Source organism: Phyllobates terribilis, unplaced genomic scaffold, assembly GCF_046119375.1.
Source record: "Phyllobates terribilis strain yellow unplaced genomic scaffold, ASM4611937v1 Scaffold_8__6_contigs__length_399053987, whole genome shotgun sequence".
Lineage (NCBI taxonomy): Eukaryota > Metazoa > Chordata > Amphibia > Anura > Dendrobatidae > Phyllobates > Phyllobates terribilis.
The window spans coordinates 79,548,594-79,571,246 of NW_027362768.1; positions in this window are offsets into that span (position 1 = coordinate 79,548,594).

Genomic DNA, 22,653 nt, shown 5'->3' on the forward strand with positions numbered 1-22,653 from the left:
GGGAGACCCAAGCTTTCTGGGCCACCCCCGCTGCAAATTGCAGTCCGCAGCCGCCCCAGAAAATGGCGCGTTCATTGAAGCGCCATCTTCTGGCGCTGTACCCAACTCATCCAGGGCCCTGGTGCGGTGGCTCACTGGGTAATAAAGGGGTTAAGGCCAGCTTGGCATTATCAGCTGGCCCTAAGCCCAAAATTCATGGGGTCACGCCAATATTAGACATGACCACCATGAATTTCTAGTAAAGTATTTAAAAAAACACAACACCCAGAAAAAAGTCCTTTAATTGAAATAAACACACAATTCTTTATTGTTCTAAATTAAACCATACTTACCGTCACGCCCATTCCAGCTGAAGCCAACGATCTCCTGAAATAAAAGTAAAATAATAAAGCAACATCATCCTTACCTTTCCATGGCTCCCACGACAGCTTCAGCTCTGCTACATCGAGATGACAGGCTGGACCGCAGCAGAACGCTGCCATCCATCCTGTCATCCCGCAGACACTGAGAAGCGCAGGCATACTTCCACTCCTCAGTGTCTGGCTGTGACGGCATCCAGATGAGCCGAGGTCATGTCCAATGAACTCAGCTCACCTCATGTACGTCACTGACAGCGTGGGAAAATTCTCCTGCACTCAGCACTTCAGCGTGAGAATTTTCCCACACTGTCAGTGACGTGCATGAGGTGAGCTGAGTTCATTGGACATGACCTCACCTCATGTATGTCACTGACAGCGTGGGAGAATTCTCACGCTGAAGCGCTGAGTGCAGGAGAATTTTCCCACGCTGTCAGTGACGTGCATGAGGTGAGCTGAGTTCATTGGACATGAACTCGGCTCATCTGGATGACGTCACAGAGAGACACTGAGGAGCGCAAGCATGCCTGCGCTTCTCAGTGTCTGCGGGATGACAGGCTGGATGGCAGCTTTCTGCTGCGGTCCAGCCTGTCATCTCGATGTAGCAGTGTTAGAACCTTGCTGTTAGGTTTTTTTTCCTTTGCTGGTCACATGACCTTGTTGGCCTATTTAATCCTGCTCCGCCCTTCTGGCTTTGCTGGACTTCATTGTATATCTACTTTCTAGCTAGCCTGTGCTCTGTGTCTTGCTCTGTTAGTTTGCTTGGTCTACTGACCTCTATGTTCTATATATTTTGTTTGTTCGTCTGTCTGCTACTATTTCTGTTAGGAGGTGTCCCATATTCCTCCCAGTCCTTAGTACTTGTAGGGATTCCTCCCCCACATCTATAGGTTTTCGTACAGACTAGCTTAGGACTTTAGCAGGTCTGATCGCAGGATCAGGTTCCCTGTTACATCGTAGGGATTCAGCTGAGTTCTATCGTAGGGACAGATCTCCTCTCTTTCCTTAGCTCTGGTAGCAGAACATAACAGTAAGTCCAGCCAGCAAATTCTCTAAGGAAAGATTTTTTTTGTTCCATCATGGTGTCGGTTCAGGATTTGGCTAAACACCTGCAGGGACTCTCTCTGGAAGTGGCCGAGCTCCGTCAGCACGTGAGTAACTGTCCTGGAGCATATTTCTTGGAGCCTAAGGTATGTTTGCCGGATTTATTTTTTGGTGAACATCGAGAATTTTTTTCATTTAAAAATGCTTGCTTATTGTATTTTCGTTTGAGACCCAAGTCCTCTGGGGATGAATCCCAGCGCGTAGGGTTCATAATGTCACTTTTGCGCAAAGAGCCTCAGGAGTGGGCCTTTTCTTTGCAACCTAGTGATACATGCTTCAGATCAGTGGATAGTTTTTTTTCTGCTTTAGGACTATTATATGATGATCCTGACCGTGTCGCATCAGCTGAGACTGAGTTGAGACGTTTAAATCAAGGATCAGGTAATGTCGAAAAATATTGTACTCATTTTCGTCGTTGGTCCACTCAAACAGGGTGGAACGATTCTGCTCTGAAAAGTCTATTTCTTGCTGGGCTCAGTGAAAGGGTTAAAGACCTGCTAATTGCTTATCCTACACCTGAGGATTTGCAACAGGCTATGCAATTAGCTATACGGGTGGATAGAAGACTGCGTGCTAGGGTTAATGAGAGCAAATCCTCTGCTATGTCAGTTTCTGGTTATGATAATGTGTGTACTAACAGTGGTGAACCGATGGAGATTGGATCGGTGGCACCTCGCTCTCAAGAAAAAGACCGTCGTTTTTCGAAAGGCTTGTGTTTCTATTGCGGAAAATCTGGTCATTTGATTAAAGGCTGTGAGCTTCGTATGAAGAAAGAAAAAAAAATGGTCAGTCACGCCCGTATTGCCTGTTTAAATTCCAAGGGTAAATTTTTAGCTGCTTCCACGATTGCTCAGAAAAAATTAATGGAATTTCGGGTGTTTGTTGATTGCGGGTCTACACTGAATGTAATTGATGGGGGATTCGTGGAAAAACTCAATTTAAAACCTGAACCTTTATCATCCTCCATTGCTGTGGTTTCTGTGGATGGTTCCCCTTTGAAGAATATTACTCTCAAGGTCTGTGAATTTCCTCTCACTATTAATGGTGTTCACCATGAGAAATTGGATTTGGTAGTGTTGAATAACTTGCCTTCTCCAGTAATATTGGGATTGCCCTGGTTAAAATTTCACAATCCTGTACTGGATTGGTCTACCAGTGAAATTAAATCCTGGAGCCATAAATGTTATGACAAGTGTTGTAACGGGCGTATTGCAGCTTTGGATAGGGGAGAATTGCCTGTTCCTATTCAGGATTTTTGGAGAGTTTTTTCTGAGAAAGAATCGCAGGTTTTGCCTCCCCATAGAGACTATGATTGTTCTATTGAATTTGTCCCTGGAGCGACTCTTCCTAAAAGTCGTTTATTTAACCTTACTATTCCTGAGAGGAGGGCTTTGGAGGAATACATACAGACAAGTTTGGCCGCCGGTCACATTAGGCCCTCTAAGTCTCCTGTGGCGGTTGGATTTTTTTTTGTAAAAAAAAAGGACGGCGGTTTACGTCCTTGTCTGGATTTTCGTGAGATTAACAAAATTACGGTACGCAATCCTTACCCACTGCCATTGATTCCTGATCTGTTTAACCAGTTATTGGGGGCCAAGTGGTTCTCTAAAATTGACCTTAAGGGGGCATACAATCTGTTGCGCATGAAGGAGGGTGATGAATGGAAGACTGCTTTTAACACTCCTGTGGGTCATTTTGAGAATCTGGTTATGCCTTTTGGTCTTACTAATGCTCCTGCATTTTTTCAGAATCTGATTAATGACATCCTTAGACCTTTGATCGGTAAAAATGTGGTTGTGTATTTGGATGACATTTTGATTTATTCGCCAGATCTGGAGTCTCATTGGCGGAGCGTGCGTGAGGTATTACAGTTATTAATGGACAATTCGCTTTTTGCTAAGCTGGAGAAATGTGAGTTCGCTGTACAGAGAATTAGTTTTTTGGGCTACATTATCTCCAGCAAAGGTTTTGAGATGGATCCGGTTAAGGTTCAGGCTGTGCAGGAATGGCCTAGGCCTATTGGTTTGAAATCGATACAGAGGTTTTTGGGTTTCGCCAATTACTATAGAAAATTCATAAAAAATTTTTCTAGTATTGTCAAACCTCTGACTGATCTCACCAGGAAAGGTGCTGATGCGGTTCAGTGGTCTTCTGAGGCCATTGAAGCTTTTGTGTATCTCAAGGAGAGGTTCACCTCTGCTCCCATCCTTATGCAGCCTGATGTTACTAGGCCGTTTTTGGTTGAGGTTGATGCTTCCTCTGTGGGGGTTGGCGCAGTATTGTCTCAGGATAACGGGGATGGATTACATCCCTGTGCCTTTTTTTCAAAAAAATTTTCGGAGACTGAATTGAATTACGATATTGGTAATCGGGAATGATTGGCTATTAAACTCGCATTTGAACACTGGCGCCACTTCTTGGAAGGTGCGGAATTTCCCGTTCAGGTTCTTACGGATCATAAAAATCTGATATATCTTGACGCTGCCAAGCGCCTGAATGCCCGTCAGGCTAGGTGGGCACTGTTTTTCTCGCGGTTTAATTTCTCCGTTACTTACATCCCTGGTACTAAGAATGTTAAGGCGGATGCCTTGTCTCGCAGTTTTTCTCCCATAGTCGGTGCTGAGAAAGAGGAAAACATTTTACAAGAAGGTGTTGTGATAGCTGCTTTAGACTCCGTTTTGGAAGATGAGATTCTTAAAGCTCAGGAGAATGCCCCATCTAACACTCCTCATGGGAGGTTGTTTGTGCCTGGGACCTTTAGGAGAGATTTGTTTGTTGAGTGTCACGAATCTCGGTTGGCAGGTCATCCCGGAATCTCTGAGACCAAGAGACTGGTGGGTCGCAGTTTTTGGTGGCCTGGATGGCAGAAGGAAGTCATTAAGTGGGTACGCCAATGTACTGTATGTGCTAGATCTAAGTCCTCACATACTCCTGCTGCGGGGTTGCTTTGTCCTTTGGAGGTCCCCAGTGCTCCTTGGACACATTTGGCTATGGACTTTATAACTGACCTTCCCCCCTCTGAGGGTTTTACTGTCATCTGGGTGGTCGTGGACCGTTTTAGCAAGATGTGTCACTTGGTTCCCTTCGTCAAACTGCCCTGCGCTAAAACTCTCGCTAAGGCCTTTGTCAAGGAAATTGTCAGACTTCATGGCGTTCCTACTGACATTGTTTCTGATAGGGGTCCTCAGTTCGTGGCTCGTTTTTGGCGTGCCTTTTGTGACAGGTTGGGAATTCATTTGTCGTTTTCGTCCGGATATCATCCTGAATCTAGTGGCCAGACAGAAAGGAAAAACCAGGATGTTGAGCAGTTCTTGCGTTGTTTTGTGGCAGACAATCAAGAGGGGTGGTCTGAGTTTCTGCCACTTGCCGAATTTGCTCTGAACAATCATACATCTTCTTCTGCTGGTTGTTCGCCTTTTTTTTGTTGTTCTGGGAGACATCCGTCGTTTGGGTCGTTCTCCAAGTTGGGATCTGCCGTGCCTGAGGAGGAGAATTTTTCCGGTGATTTGGAAAGAGTTTGGACGGATGTGCGTGGTAATCTTCAGGAGGCCAACAGAAAATCTAAAGACTACTTTGATAGGAAACGACAGGAGGTTTTGTTCGCTGTTGGTGACATGGTTTGGTTGTCCTCTAGGAATCTGCGGTTGAGGATTCCTTCTAAGAAATTGGGTCCCAAGTTTGTAGGGCCCTTTAAGGTGCTTCAGGTTGTCAACCAATCTGCTGTTAGGTTGGAGGTTCCTACCTCCTGGAGAATTAATCCGGTCTTTCATGTCTCTCTGTTAAAAAAAGCTGTTGTGTCGGATGGTGACGCCTCTGCCTCTGTTCCTCCGGTGGTGGAGGACGGGGAATATGAAATTTCTCGCATCCTTGACTCTAGACGGTATAGAGGTAGTTTGCAGTATCTTGTGGCCTGGAAAGGTTTCGGACCCGAGGATAACTCTTGGGTGAGGTCAGATGATGTTTCCGCGTCCAGACTTATCAGAGCGTTTCACAGGAGATTTCCTGATAAGCCTGGTCCTAGGGGATCCGGAGGATCCTCTTAGAAGGGGGGGTACTGTTAGAACCTTGCTGTTAGTTTTTTTTTCCTTTGCTGGTCACATGACCTTGTTGGCCTATTTAATCCTGCTCCGCCCTTCTGGCTTTGCTGGACTTCATTGTATATCTACTTTCTAGCTAGCCTGTGCTCTGTGTCTTGCTCTGTTAGTTTGCTTGGTCTACTGACCTCTATGTTCTATATATTTTGTTTGTTCGTCTGTCTGCTACTATTTCTGTTAGGAGGTGTCCCATATTCCTCCCAGTCCTTAGTACTTGTAGGGATTCCTCCCCCACATCTATAGGTCTTCGTACAGACTAGCTTAGGACTTTAGCAGGTCTGATCGCAGGATCAGGTTCCCTGTTACATCGTAGGGATTCAGCTGAGTTCTATCGTAGGGACAGATCTCCTCTCTTTCCTTAGCTCTGGTAGCAGAACATAACAAGCAGAGCTGGAGCTGTCCTGGGAACCATCGAAAGGTAAGGATGAGGTTGCTTTATTATTTTTCTTTTATTGCAGGAGATCGTTGGCTTCAGCTGGAATGGGCGTGATGGTAAGTATGGTTTAATTTAGAACAATAAAGAATTGTGTCTTTATTTCAATTAAAGGACTTTACTCTGGGTGTTTGTGTTTTCTTTTAACTTTGACTATGGGGTTAGTAATGGGGGTGTCTTATAGACGCCTCTCCATTACTAACCTGGGCTTGATGTCAGCTGGCATTATAAGCTGACATCAACCCCAACCCTATTACCCCCTGCCACCGCACCAGGGCAGCGTGGAAGAGCGAGGCTAAGTGCCAGGATTGGCGCATCCTATGGATGCGCCATTTCTGGGGCGGCTGACGGCTGGTGTTTCTAGCCTGGGAGGGGGCCAATATTCATGGCACCCTTCCTGGGCTATTAATATCAGCCCCCAGCTGTCTGCCTAGCCTGTGCTAGCTATTAAATTAGGGGGGACCCACGTTATTTTTTTGGGGGGGTTCCCCCATTTTAATAGCTAGTAAAGGCTAGGTATTCAGCTGGGGGCTGATATTAGTAGCCTGGGAAGCTCCGTGGGTATTACCCCCTTCCCAGGCTTCAAACATTTGCCCCAGCTGTCTGCTTAACCTCCGCTAGAGCCTAAAATTAAGGGGAACCCCACGCCAATTTTTTTTTAAATAAATCCTTTATTTTAACACTAAATGACAAGTACAGTAATCAACACTGTCACTGTACTTCATATATATGTGACTGACATGTTTCTATCTATCTAATCTATGTGTGATTCTCTATTCTTTCTGTTCTAAATTGTCGGGTACAGATGCTGAATTGCCGGCCGGCTTTCTTAAAGAGACGGTGCATGAAAACACTATTATTTTTTTAAATAAATCCTTTACACTAAATGACAAGTACAGTAAGCAACACTGTCACTGTACTTCATATATATGTGACTGACATGTTTCTATCTATCTAATCTATGTGTGAAGCTCTATTCTTTCTGTTCTAAATTGTCGGGTACAGATGCTGAATTGCCGGCCGGCTTTTTTAAAGAGACGGTGCACGAAAACACTAATATTTTTTTTAATAAATCCTTTACACTAAATGACAAGTACAGTAAGCAACACTGTCACTGTACTTCATATATATGTGACTGACATGTTTCTATCTATCTAATCTATGTGTGATTCTCTATTCTTTCTGTTCTAAATTGTCGGGTACAGATGCTGAATTGCCGGCCGGCTTTTTTAAAGAGACGGTGCACGAAAACACTAATATTTTTTTTAATAAATCCTTTACACTAAATGACAAGTACAGTAAGCAACACTGTCACTGTACTTCATATATATGTGACTGACATGTTTCTATCTATCTAATCTATGTGTGATTCTCTATTCTTTCTGTTCTAAATTGTCGGGTACAGATGCTGAATTGCCGGCCGGCTTTTTTAAAGAGACGGTGCACGAAAACACTAATATTTTTTTTAATAAATCCTTTACACTAAATGACAAGTACAGTAAGCAACACTGTCACTGTACTTCATATATATGTGACTGACATGTTTCTATCTATCTAATCTATGTGTGAAGCTCTATTCTTTCTGTTGTAAATTGTCGGGTACCGGTGTATGCCGCTGATGAATTGCCGGCTTTTCATGTCATTCTACATTATTCTTAGTTGTTTTACTTCATGTAGAATTAACCTACAAGGAAAGAAAGGGTTTATTTTCATTCCGATATTTGTGTCCCATTGACTTGCATTGGTTTCCGGTATCGGAATCGGCGATATCCGATACTTTTTGGGTATCGGCCCGATCCAATCCGATACGATATTTCCTGATATCGGAAGGTATCGCTCAACACTAGTGTGGGTAGAATATATAACCCACAGGGTAAAATTGAAAAGTTGAAAAAAAATTTTTTTGGGACTTAGTCATTTTTCCGGCGTTTATCAGACTTTCAGATAGGGGAAATGTCAGTGAGCGTTCCGATTTCAGTTCCAGAGCAATTCGCCCGATGAGTCCTTCATATTTAGGCGTTTTCAGCCAATTTTCTGAATTTTTGAAAATTTCACTTTTTTGTGAAAATATCCACTAAATGAGGGAATAATATGTGTGAGGGTACCCCAGGAGAGTTCCAAATGTGTGTGGGTAGAATATTTATCCCACGTGGGTAAAATTGAAAAAAGTTGAAAAAAAATTTTTTTTGGACTTAGTCATTTTTCCGGCGTTTATCAGACTTTCAGATAGGGGAAATGTCAGTGAGCGTTCCGATTTCAGTTCCAGAGCGATTCGCCTGATGAGTCCTTCATATTTAGGTGTTTTCAGCCAATTTTCAGAATTTTTGAAAATTTCACTTTTTTGTGAAAATATCCACTAACTGAGGGAATAATATGTGTGAGGGTACCCCAGGAGAGTTCCAAATGTGTGTGGGTAGGATATATATCCCACGGGGGTAAAATTGAAAAAAGTTTAAAAAATTTTTTTGGGGGACTTAGTCATTTTTCCGGCGTTTATCAGACTTTCAGATAGGGGAAATGTCAGTGAGCGATCCGATTTCAGTTTCAGAGCGATTCGCCCGATGAGTCCTTCATATTTAGTCGTTTTCAGCCAATTTTCTGAATTTTTGAGAATGTCATTTTTTTGTGAAAATGTCCACTAAATGAGGGAATAATATGTGTGAGCATACCCCAGGAGAGTTCCAAATGTGTGTAGGTAGAATATTTATCCCACGTGGGTAAAATTGAAAAAACTTGAAAAAAATTTTTTTTTTGAACTTAGTTATTTTTCCGGCGTTTATCAGACTTTCAGAGAGGGGAAATGTCAGTGAGCGTTCCGATTTCAGTTCCAGAGCGATTCGCCCGATGAGTCCTTCATATTTAGGCGTTTTCAGCCAATTTTCAGAATTTTTGAAAATTTCACTTTTTTGTGAAAACATCCACTAAATGAGGGAATAATATGTATGAGAGTACCTCAGGAGAGTTCCAAATGTGTGTGGGTAGAATATATAACCCACAGGGTAAAATTGAAAAGTTGAAAAAAAATTTTTTTGGGACTTAGTCATTTTTCCGGCGTTTATCAGACTTTCAGATAGGGGAAATAGCAGTGAGCGTTCCGATTTCAGTTCCAGAGCAATTCGCCCGATGAGTCCTTCATATTTAGGTGTTTTCAGCCAATTTTCAGAATTTTTGAAAATTTCACTTTTTTGTGAAAATATCCACTAACTGAGGGAATAATATGTGTGAGGGTACCCCAGGAGAGTTCCAAATGTGTGTGGGTAGGATATATATCCCACGGGGGTAAAATTGAAAAAAGTTTAAAAATTTTTTTGGGGGGACTTAGTCATTTTTCCGGCGTTTATCAGACTTTCAGATAGGGGAAATGTCAGTGAGCGATCCGATTTCAGTTTCAGAGCGATTCGCCAGATGAGTCCTTCTTATTTAGTCGTTTTCAGCCAATTTTCTGAATTTTTGAGAATGTCACTTTTTTGTGAAAATGTCCACTAAATGAGGGAATAATATGTGTGAGGGTACCCCAGGAGAGTTCCAAATGTGTGTGGATAGAATATATATCCCACGGGGTAAAATTGAAAAAATTTGAAAAATATTTTTTTTGGGACTTAGTCATTTTTCCGGGGTTTATCAGACTTTCAGAGAGGGGAAATGTCAGAGAGCGTTCCGATTTCAGTTCCAGAGCGATTCGCCCGATGAGACCTTCATATTTAGGCGTTTTCAGCCAATTTTCAGAATTTTTTAAAATTTAACTTTTTTGTGAAAATATCCACTAAATGAGGGAATAATATGTGTGAGGGTACCCCAGGAGAGTTCCAAATGTGTGTGGGTAGGATATATATCCCACGGGGGTAAAATTGAAAAAAGTTGAAAAAAGATTTTTTTTGGACTCAGTCATTTTTCTGGCATTTATCAGACTTTCAGATAGGGGAAATGTCAGTGAGCATTCCGATTTCAGTTCCAGAGCGATTCGCCCGATGAGTCCTTCATATTTAGTCGTTTTCAGCCAATTTTCTGAATTTTTGAAAATTTCCCTTTTTTGTGAAAATATCCACTAAATGAGGGAATAATATGTGTGAGGGTACCCCAGGAGAGTTCCAAATGTGTGTGGGTAGAATATTTATCCCACGTGGGTAAAATTGAAAAAAGTTGAAAAAAAATTTTTTTTAGACTTAGACATTTTTCCGGCGTTTATCAGACTTTCAGATAGGGGAAATGTTAGTGAGCAATCCGATTTCAGTTTCAGAGCGATTCGCCAGATGAGTCCTTCATATTTAGTCGTTTTCAGCCAATTTTCTGAATTTTTGAAAATGTCACTTTTTTGTGAAAATGTCCACTAAATGAGGGAATAATATGTGTGAGCATACCCCAGGAGAGTTCCAACTGTGTGTAGGTAGAATATTTATCCCACGTGGGTAAAATTGAAAAAACTTGAAAAAAAATTTTTTTTTGGACTTAGTCATTTTTCCGTCGTTTATCAGACTTTCAGATAGGGGAAATGTCAGTGAGCGTTCCGATTTCAGTTCCAGAGCGATTCGCCCGATGAGTCCTTCATATTTAGGTGTTTTCAGCCAATTTTCAGAATTTTTGAAAATTTCACTTTTTTGTGAAAATATCCACTAACTGAGGGAATAATATGTGTGAGGGTACCCCAGGAGAGTTCCAAATGTGTGTGGGTAGGATATATATCCCACAGGGTAAAATTGAACAGTTGAAAAAAAATTTTTTTGGGACTTAGTCATTTTTCCGGCGTTTATCAGACTTTCAGATAGGGGAAATGTCAGTGAGCGTTCCGATTTCAGTTCCAGAGCGATTCGCCCGATGAGACCTTCATATTTAGTCGTTTTCAGCCAATTTTCTGAATTTTTGAAAATTTCCCTTTTTTGTGAAAATATCCACTAAATGAGGGAATAATATGTGTGAGGGTACCCCAGGAGAGTTCCAAATGTGTGTAGGTAAAATATTTATCCCACGTGGGTAAAATTGAAAAAAGATGAAAAAATTTTTTTTTTGGACTTAGTCGTTTTTCTGGCATTTATCAGACTTTCAGATAGGGGAAATGTCAGTGAGTGTTCCGATTTCAGTTCCAGAGCGATTCGCCTGATGAGTCCTTCATATTTAGGCGTTTTCAGCTAATTTTCAGAATTTTTGAAAATTTTACTTTTTTGTGATAATATCCAGTAAATGAGGGAATAATATGTGTGAGGGTACCCCAGGAGAGTTCCAAATGTGTGTGGATAGAATATATATCCCACGGGGGTAAAATTGAAAAAAGTTGAAAAATTTTTTTTTGGGACTTAGTCATTTTGTCGGCGTTTATCAGACTTTCAGAGAGGGGAAATGTCAGTGAGCGTTCCGATTTCAGTTCCAGAGCGATTCGCCCGATGAGTCCTTCATATTTAGGCGTTTTCAGCCAATTTTCAGAATTTTTGAAAATTTCACTTTTTTGTGAAAATATCCACTAAATGAGGGAATAATATGTGTGAGCGTACCCCCGGAGAGTTCCAAATGTGTGTAGGTAGAATATTTATCCCACGTGGGTAAAATTGAAAAAAGTTGAAAAAAATTTTTATTTTGGACTTAGTCATTTTTCCGGCATTTATCAGACTTTCGGATAGGGGAAATGTCAGTGAGTGTTCCGATTTCAGTTCCAGAGTGATTTGCCCGATGAGTCCTTCATATTTAGGCGTTTTCAGCCAATTTTCAGAATTTTTGAAAATTTCACTTTTTTGTGAAAATATCCAGTAAATGAGAGAATAATATGTGTGAGGGTACCCCAGGAGAGTTCCAAATGTGTGTGGGTAGGATATATATCCCACGGGGGTAAAATTGAAAAAAGTTGAAAAAAATTTTTTTTTGGACGTTTGTCATTTTTCCGGGGTTTATCAGACTTTCAGATAGGGGAAATATCAGTGAGCGTTCTGATTTCAGTTCCAGAGCAATTCGCCCGATGAGTCCTTCATATTTAGCCGTTTTCAGCAAATTTTCAGAATTTTTGAAAATTTCACTTTTTTTTTGAAAATATTCAGTAAATGAGGGAATAACATGTGTGAGGGTACCCCAGGAGAGTTCCAAATGTGTGTGTGGGTAGGATATATATCCCACGGGGGTAAAATTGAAAAAAGTTTAAAAAAATTTTTTTTTGGACTTAGTCATTTTTCTGGCATTTATCAGACTTTCAGATAGGGGAAATGTCAGTGAGCGTTCCGATTTCAGTTCCACAGCGATTCGCCTGATGAGTCCTTCATATTTAGGCGTTTTCAGCCAATTTTCAGAATTTTTGAAAATTTCACTTTTTTGTGAAAATATCCACTAAATGAGGGAATAATATGTGTGAGGGTACCCCAGGAGAGTTCCAAATGTGTGTGGATAGAATATATATTCCACGGGGGTAAAATTGAAAAAAGTTGAAAAATTTTTTTTTGGGACAAGGTCATTTTGCCGGCGTTTATCAGACTTTCAGAGAGAGGAAATGTCAGTGAGCGTTCCGATTTCAGTTCCAGAGCGATTCGCCCGATGAGACCTTCATATTTAGTCGTTTTCAGCCAATTTTCAGAATTTTTGAAAATTTCACTTTTTTGTGAAAATATCCACTAAATGAGGGAATAATATGTGTGAGGGTACCCCAGGAGAGTTCCAAATGTGTGTGGGTAGGATATATATCCCACGGGGGTAAAATTGAAAAAAGTTTTAAAAAATTTTTTTTTGGACTTAGTCATTTTTCCGGCATTTATCAGACTTTCGGATAGGGGAAATGTCAGTGACCATTCGGATTTCAGTTCCAGAGTGATTCACCCGATGAGTCCTTCATATTTAGGCGTTTTCAGCCAATTTTCAGAATTTTTGAAAATTTCACTTTTTTGTGAAAATATCCACTAAATGAGGGAATAATATGTGTGAGGGTACCCCAGGAGAGTTCCAAATGTGTGTGGGTAGAATATTTATCCCACGTGGGTAAAATTGAAAAAAGTTGAAAAAAATTTTTTTGGGGACTTAGTCATTTTTCCGGCGTTTATCAGACTTTCAGATAGGGGAAATGTCAGTGAGCGTTCCGATTTCAGTTCCAGAACGATTCGCCTGATGAGTTCTTCATATTTAGGCGTTTTCAGATAATTTTCAGAATTTTTGAAAATTTTACTTTTTTGTGATAATATCCAGTAAATGAGGGAATAATATGTGTGAGGGTACCCCAGGAGAGTTCCAAATGTGTGTGGGTAGGATATATATCCCACGGGGGTAAAATTGAAAAAAGTTGAAAAAAAATTTTTTTTTTGGACTTTGTCATTTTTCCGGCGTTTATCAGGCTTTCAGATAGGGGAAATAGCAGTGAGCGTTCTGATTTCAGTTCCAGAGCAATTCGCCCGATGAGTCCTTCATATTTAGGCGTTTTCAGCTAATTTTCAGAATTTTTGAAAATTTCACTTTTTTTTGAAAATATCCAGTAAATGAGGGAATAACATGTGTGAGGGTACCCCAGGAGAGTTCCAAATGTGTGTGTGGGTAGGATATATATCCCACGGGGGTAAAATTGAAAAAAGTTTAAAAAAAATTTTTTTTGGACTTAATCATTTTTCTGGCATTTATCAGACTTTCAGATAGGGGAAATGTCAGTGAGCGTTCCGATTTCAGTTCCAGAGCGATTCGCCCGATGAGTCCTTCATATTTAGGCGTTTTCAGCCAATTTTCAGAATTTTTGAAAATTTCACTTTTTTGTGAAAATATCCACTAAATAAGGGAAAAATATGTGTGAGCGTACCCCAGGAGAGTTCCAAATGTGTGTGGATAGAATATATATCCCACGGGGGAAAATTGAAAAAAGTTGAAAAATTTTTTTTTGGGACTTAGTCATTTTGCCAGCGTTTATCAGACTTTCAGAGAGGGGAAATGTCAGTGAGCGTTCCGATTTCAGTTCCAGAGCGATTCGCCCGATGAGACCTTCATATTTAGTCGTTTTCAGCCAATTTTCAGAATTTTTGAAAATTTCACTTTTTTGTGAAAATATCCACTAAATGAGGGAATAATATGTGTGAGGGTACACCAGGAGAGTTCCAAATGTGTGTGGGTAGAATATTTATCCCACGTGGGTAAAATTGAAAAAAGTTGAAAAAAAATTTTTTTGGGACTTGGTCATTTTTCCGGCGTTTATCAGACTTTCAGATAGGGGAAATGTCAGTGATTTCAGTTCCAGAGCGATTCGCCCGATGAGTCCTTCACATTTAGGCGTTTTCAGCCAATTTTCAGAATTTTTGAAAATTTCCCTTTTTTATGAAAATATCCACTAAATGAGGGAATAATATGTGTGAGGGTATCCCAGGAGAGGTCCAAATGTGTGTGGATAGAATATATATCCCACGTGGGTAAAATTGAAAAAAGTTTAAAAAAAATTTTTTTTTGGACTTAGTCATTTTGCCAGCGTTTATCAGACTTTCAGAGAGGGGAAATGTTAGTGAGCGTTCCGATTTCAGTTCCAGAGCGATTCGCCCGATGAGTCCTTCACATTTAGGCGTTTTCAGCCAATTTTCAGAATTTTTGAAAATTTCACTTTTTTGTGAAAATATCCACTAAATGAGGGAATAATATGTGTGAGCGTACCCCAGGAGAGTTCCAAATGTGTGTGGGTAGGATATATATCCCACGGGGGTAAAATTGAAAAAAGTTTTCAAAAATTTTTTTTTGGACTTAGTCATTTTTCCGGCATTTATCAGACTTTCGGATAGGGGAAATGTCAGTGAGCATTCCGATTTCAGTTCCAGAGCAATTCGCCCGATGAGTCCTTCATATTTAGGCGTTTTCAGCTAATTTTCAGAATTTTTGAAAATTTCACTTTTTTTTGAAAATATCCAGTAAATGAGGGAATAACATGTGTGAGGGTACCCCAGGAGAGTTCCAAATGTGTGTGTGGGTAGGATATATATCCCACGGGGGTAAAATTGAAAAAAGTTGAAAAAAATTTTTTTTGGACTTAGTCATTTTTCCGGCGTTTATCAGACTTTCAGATAGGGGAAATGTCAGTGAGCATTCCGATTTCATTTCCAGAGCGATTCGCCCGATGAGTCCTTCATATTTAGGCGTTTTCAGCCAATTTTCAGAATTCTTGAAAATTTCACTTTTTTGTGAAAATATCCACTAAATGAGGGAATAATATGTGTGAGGGTACCCCAGGAGAGGTCCAAATGTGTGTGGATAGAATATATATCCCACGTGGGTAAAATTGAAAAAAGTTTAAATAAAATTTTTTTTGGGACTTTGTCATTTTTCCGGCGTTTATCAGGCTTTCAGATAGGGGAAATGTAAGTGAGCATTCTGATTTCAGTTCCAGAACGATTCGCCTGATGAGTCCTTCATATTTAGGCGTTTTCAGATAATTTTCAGAATTTTTGAAAATTTTACTTTTTTGTGATAATATCCAGTAAATGAGGGAATAATATGTGTGAGGGTACCCCAGGAGAGTTCCAAATGTGTGTGGGTAGGATATTTATCCCACGGGGGTAAAATTGAAAAAAGTTGAAAAAAAATTTTTTTGGGACTTAGTCATTTTTCTGCCATTTATCAGGCTTTCAGAGAGGGGAAATGTCAGTGAGCATTCCGATTTCAGTTCCAGAGCGATTCGCCCGATGATTCCTTCATAATTAGGCGTTTTCAGCCAATTTTCAGAATTTTTGAAAATTTCACTTTTTTGTGAAAATATCCAGTAAATGAGAGAATAATATGTGTGAGGGTACCCCAGGAGAGTTCCAAATGTGTGTGGGTAGGATATATATCCCACGGGGGTAAAATTGAAAAAAGTTGAAAAAAATTTTTTTTTGGACTTTGTCATTTTTCTGGGGTTTATCAGACTTTCAGATAGGGGAAATGTCAGTGTGCGTTCCGATTTCAGTTCCAGAGCGATTCGCCCGATGAGTCCTTCATATTTAGGCGTTTTCAGCTAATTTTCAGAGTTTTTGAAAATTTTACTTTTTTGTGATAATATCCAGTAAATGAGGGAATAATATGTGTGAGGGTATCCCAGGAGAGGTCCAAATGTGTGTGGATAGAATATATATCCCACGTGGGTAAAATTGAAAAAAGTATAAAAAAAATTTTTTTTTGGACTTAGTCATTTTTCCGGCATTTATCAGACTTTCGGATAGGGGAAATGTCAGTGAGCGTTCCGATTTCAGTTCCAGAGCGATTCGCCCGATGAGTCCTTCATATTTAGGCGTTTTCAGCCAATTTTCAGAATTTTTGAAAATTTCACTTTTTTGTGAAAATATCCACTAAATGAGGGAATAATATGTGTGAGCGTACCCCCGGAGAGTTCCAAATGTGTGTAGGTAGAATATTTATCCCACATGGGTAAAATTGAAAAAAGTTGAAAAAAAATTTTTTTTTGGACTTAGTCATTTTTCCGGCATTTATCAGACTTTCGAATAGGGGAAATGTCAGTGAGCGTTCCGATTTCAGTTCCAGAGCGATTCGCCTGATGAGTCCTTCATATTTAGGCGTTTTCAGCTAATTTTCAGAATTTTTGAAAATTTCACTTTTTTGTGAAAATATCCAGGAAATGAGGGAATAATATGTGTGAGGGTACCCCAGGAGAGTTCCAAATGTGTGTGGATAGAATATATATCCCACGGGGGTAAAATTGAAAAAAGTTGAAAAATTTTTTTTTGGCACTTAGTCATTTTGCCGGCGTTTATCAGACTTTCAGAGAGGGGAAATGTCAGTGAGCATTCCGATTTCAATTCCAGAGCGATTCGCCCGATGAGACCTTCATATTTAGTCGTTTTCAGCCAATTTTCAGAATTTTTGAAAATTTCACTTTTTTGTGAAAATATCCACTGAATGAGGGAATAATATGTGTGAGGGTACCCCAGGAGAGTTCCAAATGTGTGTGGGTAGGATATATATCCCACGGGGGTAAAATTGAAAAAAGTTTAAAAAAATTTTTTTTTCGACTTAGTCATTTTTCCGTCGTTTATTAGACTTTCAGATAGGGGAAATGTCAGTGAGCGTTCCGATTTCAGTTCCAGAGCGATTCGCCCGATGAGTCCTTCATATTTAGGTGTTTTCAGCCAATTTTCAGAATTTTTGAAAATTTCACTTTTTTGTGAAAATATCCACTAACTGAGGGAATAATATGTGTGAGGGTACCCCAGGAGAGTTCCAAATGTGTGTGGGTAGGATATATATCCCACGGGGGTAAAATTGAAAAAAGTTGAAAAATTTTTTTTGGGGGACTTAGTCATTTTTCCGGCGTTTATCAGACTTTCAGAGAGGGGAAATGTCAGTGAGCGTTCCGATTTCAGTTCCAGAGCGATTCGCCCGATGAGTCCTTCATATTTAGGCGTTTTCAGCCAATTTTCAGAATTTTTGAAAATTTCACTTTTTTGTGAAAATATCCACTAAATGAGGGAATAATATGTATGAGGGTACCGCAGGAGAGTTCCAAATGTGTGTGGGTAGAATATATATCCCACAGGGTAAAATTGAAAAGTTGAAAAAAAATTTTTTTGGGACTTAGTCATTTTTCCGGCGTTTATCAGACTTTCAGATAGGGGAAATGTCAGTGAGCGTTCCGATTTCAGTTCCAGAGCGATTCGCCTGATGAGTCCTTCATATTTAGGCGTTTTCAGCTAATTTTCAGAATTTTTGAAAATTTTACTTTTTTGTGATAATATCCAGTAAATGAGGGAATAATATGTGTGAGGGAACCCCAGGAGAGTTCCAAATGTGTGTGGATAGAATATATATCCCACGGGGGTAAAATTGAAAAAAGTTGAAAAATTTTTTTTTGGGACTTAGTCATTTTGTCGTCGTTTATCAGACTTTCAGAGAGGGGAAATGTCAGTGAGCGTTCCGATTTCAGTTCCAGAGCGATTCGCCCGATGAGTCCTTCATATTTAGGCGTTTTCAGCCAATTTTCAGAATTTTTGAAAATTTCACTTTTTTGTGAAAATATCCACTAAATGAGGGAATAATATGTGTGAGGGTACCCCAGGAGAGTTCCAAATGTGTGTGGATAGAATATATATCCCACGGGGGTAAAATTGAAAAAAGTTGAAAAATTTTTTTTTGGGACAAGGTCATTTTGCCGGCGTTTATCAGACTTTCAGATAGGGGAAATGTCAGTGAGCGTTCCGATTTCAGTTCCAGAGCGATTCGCCCGATGAGTCCTTCATATTTAGCCGTTTTCAGCCAATTTTCAGAATTTTTGAAAATTTCACTTTTTTGTGAAAATATCCACTAAATAAGGGAAAAATATGTGTGAGCGTACCCCAGGAGAGTTCCAAATGTGTGTGGGTAGAATATTTATCCCACGTGGGTAAAATTTAAAAAAGTTGAAAAAATTTTTTTTTTGACTTAGTCATTTTTCCGGCGTTTATCAGACTTTCAGATAGGGGAAATGTCAGTGAGCATTCCGATTTCATTTCCAGAGCGATTCGCCCGATGAGTCCTTCATATTTAGGCGTTTTCAGCCAATTTTCAGAATTTTTGAAAATTTCACTTTTTTGTGAAAATATCCACTAAATGAGGGAATAATATGTTTGAGGGTACCCCAGGAGAGTTCCAAATGTGTGTGGGTAGGATATATATCCCACGGGGGTAAAATTGAAAAAAGTTTTAAAAAATTTTTTTTTGGACTTAGTCATTTTTCCGGCATTTATCAGACTTTCGGATAGGGGAAATGTCAGTGAGCATTCCGATTTCAGTTCCAGAGTGATTCACCCGATGAGTCCTTCATATTTAGGCGTTTTCAGCCAATTTTCAGAATTTTTGAAAATTTCACTTTTTTGTGAAAATATCCACTAAATGAGGGAATAATATGTGTGAGGGTACCCCAGGAGAGTTCCAAATGTGTGTGGGTAGAATATTTATCCCACGTGGGTAAAATTGAAAAAAGTTGAAAAAAAATTTTTTTTGGACTTAATCATTTTTCCGGCGTTTATCAGACTTTCAGATAGGGGAAATGTCAGTGAGCGTTCCGATTTCAGTTCCAGAACGATTCGCCTGATGAGTCCTTCATATTTAGGCGTTTTCAGATAATTTTCAGAATTTTTGAAAATTTTACTTTTTTGTGATAATATCCAGTAAATGAGGGAATAATATGTGTGAGGGTACCCCAGGAGAGTTCCAAATGTGTGTGGGTAGGATATATATCCCACGGGGGTAAAATTGAAAAAAGTTGAAAAAAAATTTTTTTTGGACTTAGTCATTTTTCTGCCATTTATCAGGCTTTCAGATAGGGGAAATGTCAGTGAGCATTCCAATTTCAGTTCCAGAGCGATTCGCCCGATGAGTCCTTCATATTTAGGCGTTTTCAGCCAATTTTCTGAATTTTTGAAAATTTCCCTTTTTTGTGAAAATATCCACTAAATGAGGGAATAATATGTGTGAGGGTATCCCAGGAGAGTTCCAAATGTGTGTGGATAGAATATATATCCCACGTGGGTAAAATTGAAAAAAGTTTAAAAAAATTTTTTTTTTGGACTTAGTCATTTTTCCGGCGTTTATCAGGCTTTCAGATAGGGGAAATAGCAGTGAGCGTTCTGATTTCAGTTCCAGAGCAATTCGCCCGATGAGTCCTTCATATTTAGGCGTTTTCAGCTAATTTTCAGAATTTTTGAAAATTTCACTTTTTTTTGAAAATATCCAGTAAATGAGGGAATAACATGTGTGAGGGTACCCCAGGAGAGTTCCAAATGTGTGTGTGGGTAGGATATATATCCCACGGGGGTAAAATTGAAAAAAGTTTAAAAAAAATTTTTTTTGGACTTAATCATTTTTCTGGCATTTATCAGACTTTCAGATAGGGGAAATGTCAGTGAGCGTTCCGATTTCAGTTCCAGAGCGATTCGCCCGATGAGTCCTTCATATTTAGACGTTTTCAGCCAATTTTCAGAATTTTTTAAAATTTCACTTTTTTGTGAAAATATCCAGGAAATGAGGGAATAATATGTGTGAGGGTACCCCAGGAGAGTTCCAAATGTGTGTGGGTAGGATATATATCCCACGGGGGTAAAATTGAAAAAAGTTAAAAAAAATTTTTTTTGGACTTAGTCATTTTTCCGGCGTTTATCAGACTTTCAGATAGGGGAGATGTCAGTGAGCATTCCGATTTCATTTCCAGAGCGATTCGCCCGATGAGTCCTTCATATTTAGGCGTTTTCAGCCAATTTTCAGAATTTTTGAAAATTTCACTTTTTTGTGAAAATATCCACTAAATGAGGGAATAATATGTGTGAGGGTACCCCAGGAGAGTTCCAAATGTGTGTGGATAGAATATATATCCCACGGGGGTAAAATTGAAAAAAGTTGAAAAATTTTTTTTTGGGACTTAGTCATTTTGCCGGCGTTTATCAGACTTTCAGAGAGGGGAAATGTCAGTGAGCGTTCCGATTTCAATTCCAGAGCGATTCGCCCGATGAGACCTTCATATTTAGTCGTTTTCAGCCAATTTTCAGAATTTTTGAAAATTTCACTTTTTTGTGAAAATATCCACTAAATGAGGTAATAATATGTGTGAGGGTACCCCAGTAGAGTTCCAAATGTGTGTGGGTAGGATAAATATCCCACGGGGGTAAAATTGAAAAAAGTTGAAAAAAAATTTTTTTTTGGACTTAGTCATTTTTCCGGCATTTATCAGACTTTCGGATAGGGGAAATGTCAGTGAGCGTTCCGATTTCAGTTCCAGAGTGATTCGCCCGATGAGTCCTTCATATTTAGGCGTTTTCAGCCAATTTTCAGAATTTTTGAAAATTTCACTTTTTTGTGAAAACATCCACTAAATGAGGAAATAATATGTGTGAGGGTACCCCAGGAGAGTTCCAAATGTGTGTGGGTAGGATATATATCCCACGGGGGTAAAATTGAAAAAAGTTGAAAAAAATTTTTTTTGGACTTAGTCATTTTGCCGGCGTCTATCAGACTTTCAGAGAGGGGAAATGTCAGTGAGCGTTCCGATTTCAATTCCAGAGCGATTCGCAAGATGAGACCTTCATATTTAGTGGTTTTCAGCCAATTTTCAGAATTTTTGAAAATTTCACTTTTTTGTGAAAATATCCAGTAAATGAGGGAATAACATGTGTGAGGGTACCCCAGGAGAGTTCCAAATGTTTGTGTGGGTAGGATATATATCCCACGGGGGTAAAATTGAAAAAAGTTTAAAAAAATTTTTTTTTGGACTTTGTCATTTTTCCGGGGTTTATCAGACTTTCAGATAGGGGAAATGTCAGTGTGCGTTCCGATTTCAGTTCCAGAGCGATTCGCCCGATGAGTCCTTCATATTTAGGCGTTTTCAGCTAATTTTCAGAGTTTTTGAAAATTTTACTTTTTTGTGATAATATCCAGTAAATGAGGGAATAATATGTGTGAGGGTATCCCAGGAGAGGTCCAAATGTGTGTGGGTAGAATATTTATCCCACGTGGGTAAAATTGAAAAAAGTTGAAAAAAATTTTTTTGGGGACTTAGTCATTTTTCCGGCGTTTATCAGACTTTCAGATAGGGGAAATGTCAGTGAGTGTTCCGATTTCAGTTCCAGAGCGATTCGCCCGATGAGTCCTTCACATTTAGGCGTTTTCAGCCAATTTTCAGAATTTTTGAAAATTTCACTTTTTTGTGAAAATATTCAGTAAATGAGAGAATAATATGTGTGAGGGTACCCCAGGAGAGTTCCAAATGTGTGTGGGTAGGATATATATCCCACGGGGGTAAAATTGAAAAAAGTTGAAAAAAATTTTTTTTTGGACTTTGTCATTTTTCTGGGGTTTATCAGACTTTCAGATAGGGGAAATGTCAGTGTGCGTTCCGATTTCAGTTCCAGAGCGATTCGCCCGATGAGTCCTTCATATTTAGGCGTTTTCAGCTAATTTTCAGAGTTTTTGAAAATTTTACTTTTTTGTGATAATATCCAGTAAATGAGGGAATAATATGTGTGAGGGTATCCCAGGAGAGGTCCAAATGTGTGTGGATAGAATATATATCCCACGTGGGTAAAATTGAAAAAAGTTTAAAAAAAATTTTTTTTTGGACTTAGTCATTTTTCCGGCATTTATCAGACTTTCGGATAGGAGAAATGTCAGTGAGCGTTCCGATTTCAGTTCCAGAGCGATTCGCCCGATGAGTCCTTCATATTTAGGCGTTTTCAGCCAATTTTCAGAATTTTTGAAAATTTCACTTTTTTGTGAAAATATCCACTAAATGAGGGAATAATATGTGTGAGCGTACCCCCGGAGAGTTCCAAATGTGTGTAGGTAGAATATTTATCCCACATGGGTAAAATTGAAAAAAGTTGAAAAAAAATTTTTTTTTGGACTTAGTCATTTTTCCGGCATTTATCAGACTTTCAGAGAGGGGAAATGTCAGTGAGCGTTCCGATTTCAATTCCAGAGCGATTCGCCCGATGAGTCCTTCATATTTAGGCGTTTTCAGCCAATTTTCAGAATTTTTGAAAATTTCACATTTTTGTGAAAATATCCACTAAATGAGGTAATAATATGTGTGAGGGTACCCCAGTAGAGTTCCAAATGTGTGTGGGTAGGATATATATCCCACGGGGGTAAAATTGAAAAAAGTTGAAAATTTTTTTTTTGGGACCTAGTCATTTTGCCGGCGTTTATCAGACTTTCGGATAGGGGAAATGTCAGTGAGCGTTCCGATTTCAGTTCCAGAGTGATTCGCCCGATGAGTCCTTCA